Consider the following 5,959-nt stretch of genomic DNA (forward strand, 5'->3'; position numbering starts at 1 on the left):
CCATCACTTTACTCCATGCTCTGTCTTCCTCTGCTCTCTTCTTGTCAGTGCTCTTTGAAAGACTAACTTTGATATTTGGCAAAACTAATACAATTATGTAAAGTTTAAAAATAAAATAAAAAAAAAAAAAAAAGAAAGAAAGACTAACTTTGTCTTCTCATTGCCCTGAGGCAAATTCCTAGTTGCTATCCAAGGTGAAATAAATCTAACGTTTTAGCCAATAGTTGGATTCCTTAAGGTTTTGGTTTATATAGGATATGATGAATTAAAAAGACAAATATTTATCTGATCATTAATGCTCATTTGATATGGGATAAATAGCCAGGACTATTTTTGTTAGAAGTTATATTGGAATAGTTCTTACTAAATTTAGATACAGAGAGTATTTCTTAGCTCATCTAATATAGTATACATATCATATGGGTAATGATAAATAGTGCAGAAATATGTTAATCACACTGAAATAATTATTAACACAATTCCTTTGTCAATAGTCACTAGGCAACTAAAAACAAACATTAGTTCCCCCAAAGAAGTCACTTACACTAAGCCCTACATCACCAAACTGAGACTTAATTACAGTTTCGACTCTCCCAGATGTGGAATCTCAAACTAATCAGGACTCTTCTGATCACCAGTTCAGTTCAGTTGCTCCATCATGTCTAACTTTTGCGACCCCATGGACTGCAGCATGCCAGGCTTCCCTATCCCTTCACTATCACCTGGAGTTCACTCAAGCTCACGTCCATTGAGTTGGTGACGCCATCCAACCATCTCATCATCTGTCATCCCCTTCTTCTACCTTCAGTCTTGTCCAGCATCAAGGTCTTTTCCAATGAGTCAGTTCTTCGCATCAGGTGGCCAAAGTACTGGAGCTTCAGTTTCAGCATCAGTTCTTCCAATGAATATTCAGGGCTGATTTCCTTTAGGATAGACTGGATGGATCTCCTTGCAGTCCAAGGGACTCTCAAGAATCTTCTCCAACACCACTGTTCAAGAGCACCAATTCTTCCGCGCTCAGTTTTCTTTATACTCCAACTCTCACATCCATACATGACTACTGGAAAAACCAGTAGTCATCAGTTCTTATCACCATCACTTGGGTAATCTGTCTGATAGACCCCCGCCATCTCTTATAAGGAAAGTAACCTTCAATAATCAATCTGATTTTTCCTGGCTTGTACAACATCCTTGTTCCTGCTCCCTTCGGCTGACAAAATCTCTTGCTGTGTATAATTCTTTGCAGCTCCTTTGTATCTGCTAGACTGCATGCTACCTGTTTCATGAATCCCTGAATAAAACCAATATGATCTTTTAAATGTTCTCAGATGAATTTTTTAAAGCAATCATTAATATTTTTAAAGATATAAAATTATTTCACAAACATTCTTTACTTGATTCTCATAACAACATCATGAGGTAAATAATTTTATTCTTATCTACATTTTCTAAAACCTCAGGAAACTGTTCCACAAATGTCAGGACTTTGGAAACATTTTTTATGGCTAGGCTGGGTGCCTAGGCTTAGATCATTCATCAGGTTGTTGGTAGAATCAGTACTTGAATTTTGGACTTGAAAATTTACTATTATTCAGTTTCAAGATCAGAATACTTTTCAATCACAAAAACATGAAGAATGATCAGTAATAAACTTGATTAGCTAATAAGTGTCATTACCTTTTGCATTTCAACTTCTACCTTCACTCTTATTAGCTGAATAAAATATTTTCTCTTGACTTCTTTAAGGAAAAAAGCTAACAGATATTACTATGTTAGTCATAAAAATATCACCCTGGATTCTGCAGAGTAAAAATTAGAATGGTATATTGTGAGCAATTAAATTAAGCCAATTATTGTGGGAGAATATTTATTCTTTATATGTATTTTTTGCATAGAAAGGATTCAAGTAATTTAAATATATATTTTAGAAGTAGAAAAACATTGCCCATAGATTCTTTCTGCCAAGAAGGAGTTTATTTCTCATTTATGTTCACAGCTAACCCTTGAACAATTTGGGTATTAGAGGCACCACCCCTGCATGCAGTTCAAAGTCTAAACATAGAGTCAGCCTTCTGTATCCCTAAATATGTATCTGCAGTTCTGCATCTGCATATTCAACCAGCTGAGCTCCTGTAGAACCATAATATCTGCTATTAAAAGAGAAAAAATAAACACTTGCATGTAAATAGACCCATGTACTTCAAACCTGTGTTGTTCAAGAGTATAAGATTTGAAATATCTGATTAATGAATCCTAATGAGGCTTCCCAGGAAGCTCAGTGTTAAAGAATCTGCCTACCAATGCAAGAGATGCAGGAGATGCAGGTTTGATCCCTGGGTGGGGAAGATCCCCTGGGGTAGGAAATGGCAACCCACTACAGTATTCTTGCCTGGAGAATCCCATGGACAGAGGAGCTTGGAGGGCTACAGTCCATGGGGTCACAAAGAGTCAGACACGGCTTAGTGACTAAGCATACACAATGGCTTTGCAGACTTCTCTACCACTTGATCATAGGAATACACTTGCCTTCTGTTAGGATGCAATATTCACATCAAATGGATATATACATCATTTGTCTATTTTTCTCATTTGCTTCTGAGTTTGTGAGTTTTAGAGAGAATGTGGTGCGACTATCGCACATTGACTTACAATGGCTATGTTAGAAATTTCTGTGTACCTTTGGCCTTAATAACAAACATGATTAAATACCCTTAACCACTTTCAGAAAAGGAGCCTCTTTTCTGTTCCTTCCTAATCAAGCATTTCAAAGATACTGATATGGCACTGTTCTCACATTTAGGTTCCACAGCTACATATCTAATGTGGCTTGGACACAATGCTGCCCTCCACCCACACCTGCCATTGTCAAGGGCTAGGAGTTCATTCAGATAATTCTTGAACAACTGCAAAGGTGTTAATACTTCTTAGATTGATTAACAGCTTCCAAGACTAAGGATGAAAGAGTTTTGTCTCAAGGAAATGAACCACGAGTTTCCCTATGACAAACCAAACTCTTGTATAGTTGAATGATTTTTTATTCTACCCATAAAAATATCATCTTTTCCCAAATAGCTTTAAAAAGCTTTATTGGAAGAAGTAATATTTTATGAAATATTTGAGTATTAGAATGGAGAATGCTTTTAAAACTGGAAGAAAAAAAATGACATTAAGAAAAAAATAGTTCCAATCACAGATACAACTTGAAAAAAAATATGAAGCTGGAGTGGAACTATCAAATAAGGACCATGAATTCATCTATGTTACAGTCCATGAAGTCGCAAAAGAGTCAGACATGAGTTAATGACTGGACAACAACAAAAATAAGACAAGTGGACTCTGAAGAAGATGAAAAAGAGCAGACTTATTAACAGGAATACGGTATCAATTAAAACATTCCAAACCTCCTTATATTTCCATTCCTTTTAGTTATTTCCATTCCTTTTAGTTTTAGCATAGCATTGAAAAAAATGGAATGCAAGAAGACATTTGAGTTTATTTAAATATCCTGCAATGCTATTTGTACTGTTTCTGAAATAAAGACAATTTTTACAATGCATAAAGGACAGGAAAGAAGCTACAAATAAAAGAATGAAACCCATGTGGAATAGCTAAGTCTGTGTGTGTGTGTGTGTGTGTGTGTGTGTGTGAGATTTTGTCAAGCACATATTCTCCTTATGCTTTTGACTTGGATATTTTAAAGACGATGTAATTCATATGCTTTTCATTCATTTACACTTGAGGTATTAAAATATAGTTCAAATTATGTATTCGTGTACCATGAGCCAATTTTTTTTTCTGTTGAAAAATGTCTCTTTTCTTGAGTAAAAAAAAATTCACACTAAATTAGAATCCAAAGTTGTTAATTCACAGCATCAACTCCTAGACTAGAATATACATATTCTCTTCACATGAGATGATTTTGGAAGTTTTACAAACAACCTCTGGCATAATAAAAATCAAGGTCTTGCCTTTTCTGTCATTATTAACGATCACCGTATGATGGGATTAAATAATCACATAACAATCATTTCTACTTAGCTCCCTATTTTAAGGTTCAGGACTTTTCACTAAATCTACCTTAGCAGACTCTAGATTTAGAAGTTCTTGCTTTATGCCCTTATTCAGGTTTACAAAATAATTTTACTTTTGCCAAATACAGGAGACACTATCATATGCTCTAACAAATCAAACAAAACACAAAACAGAACATAAAAAACCACAGTTTTATTTTTCATGAATGTTCAAATTTACTTTACACACAATATTATCCCTTGGTTTCCAGATCAGCTTCTTTTGTCTATTAACTAAAATGATTTCTATTTGCAATGATTCATGTCACTCCCCACCCCCCAATAAAGGTCTTCACTATCAATTTTACTGTAGAAAAAGCAAAAAGAGAAGCAACATCATACTGCAGCACTGGAAGCTAGATGTCACAGCCTTTGCTCTCAGCTGTCATCAGATAGAGCTCCCAGAGTCACAGTGACTGACTATCTGAGGGGCTCCTATAACCCTAGAAGGGGAAGCTGCTGCTATGGCAGGTTTTGTGACAGCTTCTAATTCATCTTCCATGACACCAAATGCTGCTTATGACAGTAGCCTGCTGGTGTTGACACTTGTTTTTGTATGCCATAGTTTAAAGAACCACCTTATGAAATAGTTCCAGAATGTGCCTTGTAACATTTAGTCACAATAAGGTCATTTACATTCCTCTCATTTTTTTTTTTTTTTGGTAAGAACACTATTTAAGTTCACCTCTCTCATGTACTAAGACACGTCAGTAGTGTCTGACTCTATGTGACTATGCAACCCTGTGGGCTGTAGCCTGCCAGCTGTCCATGGGATACCCAGGCAAGAATACTGGAGCGGGTTACCATTTCCTTCTCCAGGGGGTCTTCCCAGCCCAGGGACTGAACGCGCATCTCTTATGTCTCCTGCATTGGCAGGCAGGTTCATTACCATGAGTGCCACCTGGGAAGTGACCTCGACTCTCTCAGCAAATTTCAGTTATACATTATCATCAACTATAATCACCACTTCCCTAGTGGCTCAGACGGTAAAGTGTCTGCCTACAATGCTGGAGACCTGGGTTCAATCCCTGGGTCGGGAAGATCTCCTGGAGAAGGAAATGGCAATCCACTTCAGTATTCTTGGTTGGAAAAATCCCATGGACAGAGGAGCCTGGTAGGCTACAGTCCATGGGGTTGCAAAGAATCGGAAACAACTGAATGACTTCACTCTTTATTTTCTTTCTTTATACATTAGATACTCAACCCTTATTCATCTTATAACTGAAAGTTTATACACTTTTACCAATCTCTTCCTATCTTCCTGATTCTCTGGCAACGACTTTTCTACTCTGTGTTTCTATGAGCTTGACTTCTTTTTCTTTTAGAATTCTACATATAAGTGCTATCATGTGGTTTTTGTCATTTTCTATCTGTTTTATTGGTATTTCACTTAGCATGAGGCCCTCCAGTTTCATCATTATTGCAGATGACAGGATTTCCTTCTTCAAGGCTGATTAACATTCCATTGTGTATATATACCACATATTATTGATCCATTCATTCATGAAAAGACAGGTTGTTTCTATTCCTGGGTTATTATGAATAATGCAATGAACATGGGAGTACAGATGTATCTTGAAGACAGTAATTTCACTTGGTGGGGGGTTATATATATTCAGAAATGCAACTGCTGGATCAGATGGTGGTTCTGTTTTTCACTTCTTCAGAAACGTTCATATTGTTTGCCATAGTGTACAGGGTTTCCTTTTTTTCCCACATCCCTATTATTCAGTTCAGTTCAGTTCAGTCACTCAGTCATGTCCGACTCTTTGCGACCTCATGAATCGCAGCACGCCAGGCCTCCCTGTCCATCACCAACTCCCGGAGTTCACGCAGACTCACGTCCATCGAGTTGGTGATGCCATCCAGCCATCTCATCCTCTGGTGTC

The sequence above is a fragment of the Bison bison genome, unplaced genomic scaffold (assembly GCF_000754665.1).
Source record: "Bison bison bison isolate TAMUID 2011002044 unplaced genomic scaffold, Bison_UMD1.0 scf7180017864479, whole genome shotgun sequence".
Taxonomy (NCBI): domain Eukaryota; kingdom Metazoa; phylum Chordata; class Mammalia; order Artiodactyla; family Bovidae; genus Bison; species Bison bison.